The sequence below is a fragment of the Camellia sinensis genome, chromosome 11, assembly GCF_055761805.1.
Source record: "Camellia sinensis isolate YWXY chromosome 11, ASM5576180v1, whole genome shotgun sequence".
NCBI lineage: Eukaryota > Viridiplantae > Streptophyta > Magnoliopsida > Ericales > Theaceae > Camellia > Camellia sinensis.
The window spans coordinates 146,404,135-146,418,379 of record NC_138971.1 but is presented as its reverse complement, the minus strand read 5'-3'; positions in this window follow the sequence as shown (position 1 = coordinate 146,418,379).

Genomic DNA, 14,245 nt, shown 5'->3' with positions numbered 1-14,245 from the left:
TTCCTTTGTTTGTTGACAGATGCAAAAGAAGTTGCATAAAATGATGTAATTTAATATGGATCTTTAACTTTAAAATAATTTTGTTATTTAAGGTATCATCCTCTATTTGAAGCCTGGTCCCACGAAGATGCTTTTTATTTGTAGAGAATTTCATTTTGCTTTCAAATTATACCTTGATGATCAATTTAATTAATTTACTTCTTATAATTTAAATTTTATACCTTAACTATTTAATTTTAGATCAATTTCATCCCTACCATCAGCTACTATTTGTAATTAAATGTCACTAACAGTTGTTTTTCATTTGAAATTTTATTTTACCCCTTTAACTATCCTCAAAATATTAATTAGACCCTTAAACAATATAAGATTTGGGGGTCTAATTTGTATTTTAAAAATAGTTTGAGGGGCAAAATAAACATGAAATTTCAAATGAAATTTCGGTGTCACACCATCGACTTTATTTTGATTATAAACAGTAGTTAACGACTGTGGTAAAATTAATCTAAAATCATATAGTTTAAGTATAAAATTGAAATTATAAGAAGTACATGGGTTTAATTGATCATTAAGATATAATTTGGAGGTAAAATGAAATTTCCTCTTATTTATAACATCATTTTTGTGATTTTTTTTTATTATATATAAATAGAGCTTATGTAAAAAAGGAAAAAACGAAAAATATGCTTTTTTTTTAAAACACGAAATTCTTAATTGAATCTTACAAGGGATAGTATTTCGTCACTAAATACTCATATCATCGTAAAAAATAAAAAATAAAAAAACATTTTTTGTAACTAATATATCTCATACCTACAAAGTAATTTTGTTCCTAAATTTGCCTCTAAACCTTAATTTGTTGTAATATTTTGTGACAATGTATTGATGAAAAAACTATCATAAGAGGTTTATTGCAATGAAATAAAAAAAAATTATAGAAAAAAAATGTCACAAAATGAAGTTTTCATCTTCACATATTTTAATTGACACTAATTAACGGGTCAGTGTGTTTCCTCATATTCAGCTACAAAATTCTGAATATCTAAAAGCTTTAATGTTTAAAAGTAAGCTAACATATTCACTTTGAAGTTATTTAGGCCAAAATAAAGTCATATCAATACACAAAAATTGCCCCGTCTCTCTCTGAAGTTCAAGGAATAGGGGTCGGTTGGTGTTGGAAGAAGTTATGGAACCTTCAAATTCTGGCGAAATGGGCTCTATTTCTATGGAAATTAATTCATAGAATTTTACCTCCCAATGTTGCTTTAATTAATTTGATATTCGATGCCCAAGATGTTTGGAGGAAGAAGAATTTGTGAAACATATTTGTTTTCAATGCCCTTTTGCCAAGCACATTTGGAGGGGTTCACGGTTGGCTCTGGATTTTGAATTTGGGCAAAGTTTATTGGTTCAGGAATGGATTGAGTGGTGGTTTCGAAATGCACCAGATGAGCAGGCTATAGTGGAAGCAATTAAAGTTTTATGGGGCTACATGGGTTGCGATGGACTACAACGGAAATCCAATCATAAAGAAGTAATTTTCTTTTACAGCATCTTCAGCACTAGTGGCGGGGGCAAAGCATGTTTGGAGGTGCTCAAATGGTGTTCACAGCATCAAATTATGTCAGCCAATATTCTTACAGATTGACAACTGCTGGTGTTAGCAAAAATTCTGTTTAGGCCCAATCGACAGTGATTGATCGACAGACTTAAACAGATTTAAAATAAACATAAAAGATCAGACTTTGTGGTGAGTTCTATGCCTTAAATAGGTTAAAGACTTCCTTAGAGGTAATTAAGTAAAGAAGGAATGGAACAAAATAGAATGTGTATTTATTCGATTAAATTGTCACTTGTTACTAATTATAAGAACTTGAACAAGAACAAAGAAATGAAAAATACACCAATTGACAGAAGAAAAGAAATGCGGTTTGGAAAATTACTTTATCTACTCTTAAAATGGCTAACTTAAGCTACTTCTAAATAATTCTTCACGATTTGTGAGCAGTGGTTGATTGATTGATCTCTTTTTGTATCTATTTTGGCCTATTTATAGGCTCAGCCACGTGAGAGAAAAAGATAGCCTAAGCCCACGATTTCCTCAACATTATCCATATTCTATGTTTGATAGAAACCATTTTGCAGACTTGGTACTTGACTTGATCTTGGCTCCTTGATCTTAGTAACTAACTTTCAAATTGCTACAATTGCTAATTTTCTAGCCCTCTATTTAACATGTCATCATGCAATGTCCTTAACAAATCTGTCATGCCACGTTAGCATGCTTATCGACAAAAATAATAACAATAAAAACAAATGTGATCAAGGTTATTCTTTGAAAATAGTTTATGATTTCAATCGACAGACCATAATCGAACTTGGCCATAATTAATAGGTCACAATTGACAGAAAAATAAAATGTGGTGCAAACAATGCCCTCCTCATTTAAATAGATTGAAAAATGAAATCCAATTAAATGATTTATAAGGCGGTTTACCACAATTGGCATAAATATTTTATGGTGCAAATAATTCAAATTCTTGAAGAGTTATATTACACCCATAGTGTAACACCCTCGAAGTAATGCAATAAATACAACCCATAAGCAAAAGATTACAGAAATAATGTGCTTTCATTCATCAGAGTTTGTATGCAAAAGATAACATATGCGATATACATTTACAAACTGTTCATCCTAAATCTACAGCATGTGTTACAATGATAAGGGAAATGAAAACTAAACAGGTAATCATATACCTTACGGGCTTACATCTTTCCAAGTCGTTGCTTGGTTGCAACAAAAATGAACCTAACTCAATATAGTTAAAGCCCTCGGCTATACAAAATAATACAACAAAAAAAAGAAGCTCTTGTTCCCAAATGTCCCTCAAAGTTATTGCCTTAGCGGAGGCATTTCACCAACACCTGAAAATGGTTTTCCCAAATAGGGTGAGTCAAAACCCAGTAGAAATAGTCTAACACAGTAGATGAATCTTAACAAAGATATAAGTGCAATATGCATATACAATGCTTATAACAAAACATTCATATTCTATAAGGTTATAAGATGCCAAATTTCCTATCTCACTCCATTTTCCTTCCATTCCCTTTAAGTTAATTCATTAAATCCAATTCATGAGCCAATTTCAGTATTTTTCAAACAACCCAACTGAGACTACAACTCAGTGGTTCTGAAATCAACACAAATATCACATAAGCACTTCAAATTGCCATTTTACAAAAATTTCATCTGCGGGATCGGCACCAATGTATACACGTGGTTTCACGACTTTCACCCTGGACACATAGGCCAACTTAATTTTAATGGAGTTCATCCCCTATCTCCTCCCAAACAATAGAGTACATCTCATTTCTCTTCCCAAATAATCATACATATACAATGTATTTAAACTTAGTCATATTCAATGACAACCAACAAGAGATTAGTTTCAATTTACCTAATCCTTATGCAATTTCTACAACAATCATGGCTATCCTCCACCGATAACCTAATACAAATATTTCTAAACAGATATTCAATCTCAAAACAAAAAAATCATCTAAATTTCCATTGTTGTGAGTTAATAATACACATCTAGCTCCACCGTTTATATAAACATACATTCAATTTCACACTTACAATGTCAATTCCATTTATTTAAACAAAATGAATATTTGAATAAAATTTAGGACAAACTTCCCTCTTTCCTAACTATCAACTCAAAATGCCAAAATCAACCATTTTGCCACCATACAACCTCATATTCAATCCCACAACCATTTTCACAACATAAACATGAAAACCCCCCCTTTTTATTTCACACCCAAACCCTAGGTTTGTCCATAATCCACCCAAAGCCCACCATTGTTACACGATGACCAAATAACTAAGTTAAAATTCATATGAAAGCATAGAAAAGCCCTACCTCAAGTGTAGAAGCCCAAAGAAGGAGTGGAGAAACTTCAAAGATGTCAAAACCAAACTATATTCGGATGTAATGGTAGCCTTTGAGATGTTCCACATTTTTATCAAAAGAAGTAGGGTAGAGAGATCCTTAGGTCCTAGTGGATTTGTAGAGAGAAGTCGGATTTTAGAGAGCTAAGGAGCTGGTCTAGGGTTTTTGAGTGAAAAGATGTCAAAAAGTGATGTAAAAAGGAGCTGCTACAAACTGATATACGCAACGCTCGATCGAGCACAAGAGTTGTCGCTCGAGCTACCAGACACAATAAGTGGCCTCGATCGAGCGCAGAATACATACTCCCAAAACTTTTACAGACATACACCATTGCTTGAGCGCAAGAAGCCTCGCTCAAGCAAAGAACACTACCCTTCCAGCATCTCTATAGGCCTACAAAAGTACTAGGAGCTCACAAAACTCGCTCGAGCTCAAGAAGCCTCGCTCGAGCAAAGAAGCAAATTTCTAGACAACAACAATTTGACCGACTAGTAGCCAACTGTTCCAAACATGCCCAAGACACTCCAATACTCAAACCAAAAAGAGGAAATGAGAGAAAGAGACATAAATAACAATATCAAACCATGAAACCCGAGTCCGGAATACAACAAAGGTCGGGTCAAAACTGGAATCGATATAATCTCCCCCCTTAAGGAATTTCGTCCCTAAAATTTCAATACAAGTGTAAAACCATTTTTAAATTATTTCCAATCAATTTCAATCACCATGACCTACTCTCCGATCATCCATTCTCATTAACTAAATACACAAGTTCCGACATTAAAGTGCGATTTATATATTCCCACAATATTTACAATTTTTATGATAAACCCAATTTTTTCAAAATTTACACAACATATACAATGCTTCCAAGTGTGATACAACATATACCATATACAATGCTTATATTGAATCCATGTTTCCAAGACATCCATATCATATACAATGTTTTGACATTTCATTAACATAATCAAAATCTCGACATATGCTCAAACATCAATAAATAAATCCGGATATTTTTCACGGACTTCCAATTCACATTCCCAAGTTGCTTCCTCAACCTCATGATGTTTCTACAAAACCTTCACTAAGGGAATCGTCTTGCCTCGTAAGATTTGGTCCCGCCTATCTAAGACTCTCACCAGTCTCTCCTCATACAAGGCATCCTCATCTACCTCTACATCGGTCCAATCTAACACGTGCGATGGATTTAGCTCATACTTCCAAAACATGCTAATATGAAACACATCATGATCCCCAGAAAGCTGTGTTGGCAATGCCAAATGGTAAGCTACCTCTCCAACTCACTCAAGGATCTCAAAAGGCCTAATAAATCGAAGGGACAACTTCTCACTTTTCCTAAACCTTATCAAACCCCACCTAGGTAATATCTTCAAAAAGACATGATCTCCCACCTCAAAAGACAAAGATCTCTTCCTACAGCCGGCATAGCTTTTCTAGCGACTCCGAGCCGTAACTAACCACTTACGGATAAGTGCCACTTTTTCCATTGTTTCCCAAACCAACTCCGGCCCCAACAAAGGTACATCACCCACCTCGACCCAACACACCGGAGATCTACGATCGGCTATACAAGGTCTCAAATTGTGCCATGCCAATACTCAATTGGAAGCTATTGTTATAGGCAAACTTCGCTAAGGGCAGGTGTCTCTCCCACGACCCCTTGAAGTCAAGGACACAACCTCGAAGCATATCCTCAAGGATCTGAATGGTACGCTTGGATTGTCCGTCAGTCTGAGGGTGATACGCAGTGCTAAAAAGTTAATTTAGTGCCCAAGGCACTCTGCAAACTCTGCCACAACCTAGCTGTAAAATGCAGATCCCTATCCGAAATAATCGTCACAGGGACTCCGTGAAACCTCACTGTATCCCTGATATAAAGGTCAGCAAGATGATTTACCGAGTCACTCACGTGCATAGGAACAAAGTGCACTGACTTAGTCAACCGATTAACTACCACCCAAATGGCATCACTATCCCGTTGAGTCCTCGGAAGGCCCACAACAAAATCCATCGTGACATGCTCCTACTTCCACTCGGCTATAGGCAAGGGTTGCAACAAACCCGCTGGCCTCTAGTGTTCAGCCTTCACTTGCTGACAAGTAGGGCACTTCGATACAAACGCAACTACATCCTTCTTCATACCTCTCCACCAAAACTAGCGGCTAAGATCGTGATACATCTTTGTGCCTTCCGGATGCACCGCAAGGCGTGAATAATGAAACTCACAGAGTACTTCCTCTCGGCACAACTCCGGCACGAACAAACGGTCATGGTATCTCACACTCTGGTCGGGATACACATTCAAACCCTTTTCTACCTTCCCGTTGGAGATATTCACCTAGAGGGATTCTACCTCAAGGTCACCCTTCTGTGCGTCTAACACTCAATTCAAAAGTGAGGGTTGTGCAACTACAGTAAACAACGGTGCGGATTCAACGGACTCGCAGAGATGCAAGTCAAACTCACCAAGAGCACCCAACATCTCCCATTCCCAGATGGTAATACAAGCTAAGCTTCTAATAGACTTTATACTCAAGGCATTGGCCACAACATTGGCCTTTCCCGAATGATAATGCAACTCAAAATCGTAGTCTTCTATGAACTCCATCCACCTCCTCTGTCTCAAATTCAGGTCCTTCTGCGTAAACAGATACTTCAGACTCTTGTAATCAGAAAACACCTTAAATTTCTCCCCATGCAGATAGTGCCTCCAAACCTTCAAGGCAAAAATCACCACCGCTAACTCTAAGTTGTGAGTAGGGTAGTTCCTCTCATGTGTCTTCAACTACCGTGAGTTATAGGCTACTACCTTCCCTTTTTGCATCAAAACACAACCCAAGCCTTCCCAATAACCCAAACCTCTCTCCGGAATAATCAAAACTGGAGCAGTGGTGAGTCTAACCTTAAGTTCTTAGAACGACTTCTCACAAGTCTCATCCCACACAAACTTGACTCCCTTCCTCGTTAACCTAGTCAAAGGTGAAGCTAGCTTAGAGAAATCCTTCACAAATCTACAATAATACCCGGCCAACCCTAAGAAACTACGAGTCTCAAAGGCATTCTTAGGTTGTTCCCAGTCTTGCATTGCCTCTATCTTAGATGAATCCACCACCACCCCTTTCTCGGATACCACATGGACTAAGAACTTGACCTCTTTCAACCAGAATTCACACTTTCCAAACTTAGCATACAGCTTATGGGCTCTAAGAAACTCAAGTACCACTCTCAAGTATTCTTCGTGTTCCTCCTCAGAAGGTGAATAGATCAAGATGTCGTCCACAAAGACGACCACGAAACAGTCTAGGAACTTACGAAAAATCCAGTTCATCAAATCCATAAACACAGTTGGGGCATTGGTTAGCTCAAAAGGCATCACTAAAAACTCATAATGGCTATACCACATACGGAATGTCGCCTTCAGGATATCCTCCTCCTTCACTCTCAACTGGTGATAACCCAATCTCAGGTCTATCTTAGAGAAACAACAAGACCCCTTCAACTGATCAAATAGATCATCTATTCGAGACATTGGGTACTTGTTCTTAATAGTTACCCGATGCATTGGGTACTTGTTCTTGACAATTATCCAGTTTAACTTCCGGTAGTCAATACAAAATTTGAATGCTCTATCTTTCTTTTTAGCAAAGAGAGCCAGTGCTCCCCAAGGTGAAGTACTAAGGCGATTAAAGCCCTTATCTTATAATTCTTAGAGTTGAATCTTCAACTCACTCAACTCGACAGGTGCAAACCTATACGGTGCCATAGAGATTGGTGTCGTACCAGGTACAAAGTCAATAGAGAACTCAATCTCACGATGAGGTGGCAAACTGGTAAGATCCTCTGAAAAAATATTCGGGTATTCACAAACTACCCTCGGCAGCTTGACTCAAACTTCATCACACTCGTTACTCAAGAAGTTGGCAAGTAGGCAACTAAGTTCACTTCATCCACGCGGATCATATACCAGTGATAAAAATCAATCCACTCGGTCCCCCAAGAAATGAAAACAGTCCCTGTTCAAGGTACATACAGTAACCCTCTGATGGTAACAATCTATAACAGCTCGATATGAAGACAACCAGTCCATAACTAATATAACATCAAGACAAGACATATCAATCAATACAAAAGAAACCAGTAGTCGGCGACTAGCAACCTTTATGTCACAATCCCGACACCTTTGTCTCAAAATCATCTCACTCCCAATAGGTGACTCTACACAGATGGGAGATGCTAACCGAACCAACTCTAGTCCCAACACCGATGCAAATGCAGATGAAATAACAGAATGGGATGCATCCGTCTCAATTAATACATTAGCGACCAAATTGCAAAACAAGAAAGTACCTCTCACTATTGAAGGCGCTGGTAGAAGATCTGGTGCGGTAACAGCATACACACGCCTTGTAGGTCTCTAATCTACTTGCTCACCCCTTGGAGCATATGATTGATGCATTGATTGAACCGAAGAGGCCCCTTGTTTGGCCCTTAAGGCCTGTGCTAACTGTGTAGGCTAGTGGCTTTGTGTTTATCTCGAACCAGACGCAGCGAGTGTGCCACCTAACTGAGGGAAAAATCTCTTCATGTATCCCGCCTGCCCACACTGATAACAAGTGAGCGGCTGCCCTCTCCCCTGACTCTGGCTTTGAGAATGAGCTGAAGACTACGCAGATAGCTGCCCTCCTCCCATCTGCGAGCAAGCTAGAGACTTGTGACCCAATTGGCCACATTTGAAACAAGTGAAATCTCCCTGACCACCTCTCCTAGAGCCCGAACTCGACACTGGAAAGGTAGACCTTGACCGAGTTCCCTAGGACTGCTATGGGTTAGAACTCTTCTGCCTCTTCCCGTCGCCCTGAACCTCCTGACTCCTCTTGGAGCCCATCGTCCTATCTTCCTCAACCTGCAAAATGGTCTCAAGATAGGCCGCCGCCTCCACAAGGCGCCCATAATCCCTGATCATGGATCCGGCCACTCGAAACAGGAGCCCGGTCCTCAACCTCTTCTCAAACTCCAGACAACAGCATTCCTCCGTCACCACTAACTCAGGTGCAAACCTAGACAAGCTAGTGAAGATGGCCTTAAACTCGGCCACTAGTGTGTTCAGTTGTACCAATTTAGAGAACTGATCTCTCAACTTCTCCCTAACTGTAGGAGGCAAAAACTTGTCCTGGAAGGTGTTGACGAATGCCTCCCAAGTCACCCCAGTACGCCCAAGCGCATACTTCCACCACTGACCCGCATCTCCCTTTAGCTAGAAGGATGCCAAGGTCACTCTCAGCTGGTCATCCTCGATGCCAAGCATCTCGAACGTCTTCACCATTTGTTCTGGCCACTCGTCTGCCTTTAGTGGCTTCTTAGGATCACCCAAAAACTCATCCAGATTTGATCGGAAAAACTCCCGCTTCAAAAAAGTGGCCCCGCCTCGGCTATTTGGGCCTGGACTTGATTCTCAACCCTGAGAATGTCCATGGATTCTCGCAACACCCCGGTCATTTCATGGGCTAAGGTGCTCATGGCTTGCTAATCCATTGGTTCAGCCACATTGGCTTGACCAACCCCCTCCTCCTGTGCCGGAATGTCATCCGGTATCGACATCTCTTGCCGTCTATGCCTACCACACTTACCACCACGACCACGTCCTGACATCCTAATGAAGGTAAAAGAAGAGATTAGCACATTTACAAATATGCCAAAGCTAACTCACTCGCGTCCTAATACGATGGACAACAGTAAATCACTCCATATAAGCACGTATCCCCATAAACACATACAAATTTCATTTCTGGATAAGGACCGTCCTGCGGCGCTGCTAGAGTTCCAATTTGAAACGGCAGTGATCAAGTGCCTTTCTAACAGGACTCCTAGGAACCCGTGGACTCGACCAATATCCTAATAATTAGATCCCATACCCATGTAGTCATATAAACATTTTATCATATAATCATACAATACATACTAACGTCTCAGCTAAGCAAGACAAACCCATTGTGGTAATAACCACTTTCCACATACCCAAAGTATTCAAACCCGGTACACTCTGATACCAAGTTGTAAGGCCCCCGAAGTAATGCAATAAATACAACCCATAAGTAGAAGATTAACAGAAATAATGTGCTTTCATTCATCAAAGTTTGTATACAAAAGATAACGCATGCGATATACATTCACAAACTATTCATCCTGAATCTACAACACGTGTTGCAATAATAAGGGAACTAAAAACTAAACAGGTAATCATATGCCCTGAAGGTTTACATCTTTCCAAGTCGTTGCTTGGTTACAACAAAAGTGAGCCTAGCTCAATACAGTTAAAGCCCTTAGCTATACAAAAAAAAAAGAAGAAGCTCTTGTTCCTAAATGTCCCTTAAAGCTATTGCCTTGACAGAAGCATTTCACCAACACCTAAAAATGGTTTTCCCAAATAGGGTGAGCCAAAGCCCAGTAGAAGTAGTCTAACACAGTATATGAATCTTAATAAAGATATAAGTGCAATATGTATATGCAATGCTTGTAACAAAACATTTATATTCTATAAGGTCATAAGATGCCAAATTTCCTATCTCATTCTATTTTCCTTCCATTCCCTTTAAGTTAATTCATTAAATTCAATTCATGAGCCACTTTCAGTATTTTTCAAACAACCCAACTGAAACTACAACTCAGTGGTTCTCAAATCAACACAACTATCACATAAGCACTTCAAATTGCCATCTTACGAAAATTTCGTCTGCGGGATCGACACCCATGTATATGCGCGGTTTTGGGACTTTCACCCTGGACACACATGCCAACTTAATTTCAATGGAGTCAATCCCCTATCTCCTCCGAAACAATGGAGTACATCTCCCTTCTCCTCCCAAACAATCATACATATACAATGTATTTAAACTTAGTCATATTCAATGACAACCAACAAGAGATTAGTTTCAATTTACCTAATCCGCATGCAATTTCTACAACAATTATGGCTATCCTCCACTGATAGCCCAATACAGATATTTCTAAACAGATATTCAATCTCAAAATAGATAAATCATCTAAATTTCCATTGGTGTGAGTTAATAACACACATCTAACTCCACCATTTATATCAACATCCATTCAATTTCACACTTACAATGTAAATTCCATTTATTTAAACAAAATAAATATTTGAATAAAATTTAGGACAAACTTCCCTCTTTCTTAACTATCAACTCAAAATGCCAAAATCAACCATTTTGCCACCATACAACCTCATATTCAATCCCACAACCATTTTCACAACATAAACATGAAACCCCTCTTTTTATTTTACACCCAAACCCTATGTTTGTCCATAATACACCCAAAGCCCACAATTGTTACACAATGACCAAATAACTAAGTTAAAATTCATATGAAAGCATAGAAAATCCCTACCTCAAGTGTAGAAGCCCAAAGGAGGAGTGGAGAAACTTCAAAGATGTCAAAATCAAACTCTATTCGAATGTAATGGTAGCCCTTGAGATGCTCCACATTTTTATCAAAGGGAGTAGGGTAGAGAGATCCTTAGATCCTAGTAGATTTGTAGAGAGAAGTCGGATTTTAGAGAGAGAAGGAGCTGGTCTAGGGTTTTTGAGTGAAAAGATATCAAAAAGTGATGTAAAAATGAGCTTCTACAAACTAATATATGCGATGCTGCACAAGCGCAAGAGTTGTCGCTCGAGCAACCAGACACAATAAGTGGACTCGCTCGAGTATAAGAAGCGTCGCTCGAGTGCAGAATACATGCTCGCAGAAGTTTTACAAGCATACATCGTCGCTCGAGCGCAAGAAGCCTCGCTCGAGCGAAGACACTATGCTCCCAGCATCTCTGCAGGTCTGCAAAAGTACTGGGAGCTCACAAAGCTTGCCCGAGTGCAAGAAGTCTCGCTCTAGTGAAGAAGCAAATTTCTAGACAATAACAATTTGACCGACTAGCAACCATCATGTTCCAAACATGCCCAAGACACTCCAATACTCAAACTAAAAAGGGGAAAGGAGGGAAAGAGACATAAATAACAATATCAAACCATGAAGCCCGAGTCTGAAATACAATAAAGGTCGGGTCAAAACAAGAATTGCTATACATAATAATTTTTAATCTACCACTGTCGATTGGCGAACACTCTATCTTTGGCTTTGTCAAGTGACATAACAAAGAGACATATCCTTTATTTTTAAAATAAAACAATTCTCTTTTGGCCACATTTTGGCTAATTAAAGAGAATTCATTACAAATAGCATTTTTCAGTCCTTGTTTTTCAAGCCATGTCATGAAAATTAATTTTTTTGCAAGATCTACAAATCCAAAGTGGATGTTGGATCCCTAAACTCACATAATTGAATTTTATGAAAAATTCATAAATTTTGACACTTTGAACAATGCTAAAAAAATTCACACTCAATAAACATGGGTTCATAATTTTCAACCATCTTTGGCTTAAAATCATGCCCCCCTAAATGATTTTTTACCATTATTTTGTGATAATTTTTTAACATTTTTTAAGAGAATGTGTTGTTCTTTTTTAGCCATTAATGGATTGTCACTTTTTGCCTCGTTTGGCAAAACATCATGCCCCCAGGTGAACCATTATCATCAAAATTCTCAATATTTTTTTAGAGAAGGGGCTATTTTTTAATGTTAGCCATTAATGACCTATGAAAATTCTCCAAAATCATATTATCTTCATGACTTGGTATGCTAACCCTTCAAGATTAACTGTATGAGCCACATTATTTTCATATCTTAATTTTTGATTGGCCATTATGCCTTCTAATTTTTGCTTCCAATATAGAATTTTTCATCAATTAGAAAAATTTGGCCTTTTAGTCGATAAATCTTTCCATCACAATAATTTACATCTCTTTGCATCAAATAATATGGAGATGATAAAATTATTTGAAATCTTTGCCTATAAAGGGAATTAATTTCTTCTTTAAGGGCTAAAATTTCACTCCTGCACCAATAAATTTTATAGCGATCCCGGGTTTACCCTTGTTGTACAGTGATCCGGACATGTGTCCGTGGATGTTGGTTGTTGTTTATTATCTTGTTTGCATCCTTGTTATTTCATATTTGAGTTATAGGATGTGTTAGGCAGGTTTGTTACAGGTTGGTTGTGTTCGGGAGCCTAGTGTTGCTGCCCAGAATTTTGGACCTTCGCTCGAGCGAGGAGTTGGTCGCTCGAGCGAGAGTGGGGTTCGTGTTTGGTGGGTCGAGCCAGAGTGGCTCGCTCGAGCGAGCGGTTGCACCTGGTTCTGGACCTGAGAGCTGTCTTTCTTGGCTCGAGCGAGCTTCCTTCGCTCGAGCGGTCTGGGTTTTTCTTCGCTCGATCGAGAACTTCTTGGCTCGAGCGAGAGTTTTCTGTGTCTGGTCGCTCGAGCGACCAAGTCTTCGCTCGAGCGAGAGTGTTTTATATCAGCGGACAGTAGCGTTTTAAACATCACTTTTTCACTTCTTTTCTTTGAGCAAAACCTAAATCCGAGCCTCTCTCTCTCTACACTTGCACTCTCTCTAAGATTTGATCTCCCTAGAGTGTGAATCTAGCCTAGGGCCTTTGTTAAACAGATAGAGGGTGTTGAGAGCTTCGATTTAATCTGAAAAAGTTTGGATTTGGAGCAAGTTGATCTTCGAGTCTTCATCTCCTTTTTGGCTAAAACTTCAAGGTAGGGATATCCTACTCCTCTCTATGGATTTTGTCTTTAAATTTTGGTATTTTGAGAAGTTGGGCTTGGTTTGGAAATTTTGTGAAAGTTTGGGGCTTTTGTGTAATTTTACAAAAGTTGGGGTTCTATTCATAATAAACCTGGATGCATGTTTGGCATAGAGAAATTGAATGAATGTTAAATCATTGATGAAAATGGGACCTAAGGGTTGAAATGGTAATTATGGAAGATGGCCTAATTACATTGTTTGATTAATTGGGATAATTAATGGTGAGAAATGAGGAAATGAAATGTTGATTGAATATCCATTTGTGCATTTATTTTCTGTTTAGAAATAACTGCTTTGGGCTATCGGTGGAGGATAGTCGTGATTGTTGTAGACAATGCATGATGATTAGGCAAACTGAAACTAATCAATGAAGTGTGTCATGGAACTTGACAGTTGATAGAATACATTAACTGTATGTATTGGGTGATTGTATATAGAACCATTGTGTTTGTATACGTTATGTGTAGAGGAGGAGAAAGGGGATGTACTCCGCGGTTTAGGGGAAGATAGGGGATGTACCTCTAAACCGGATAGTGTTGGGAGA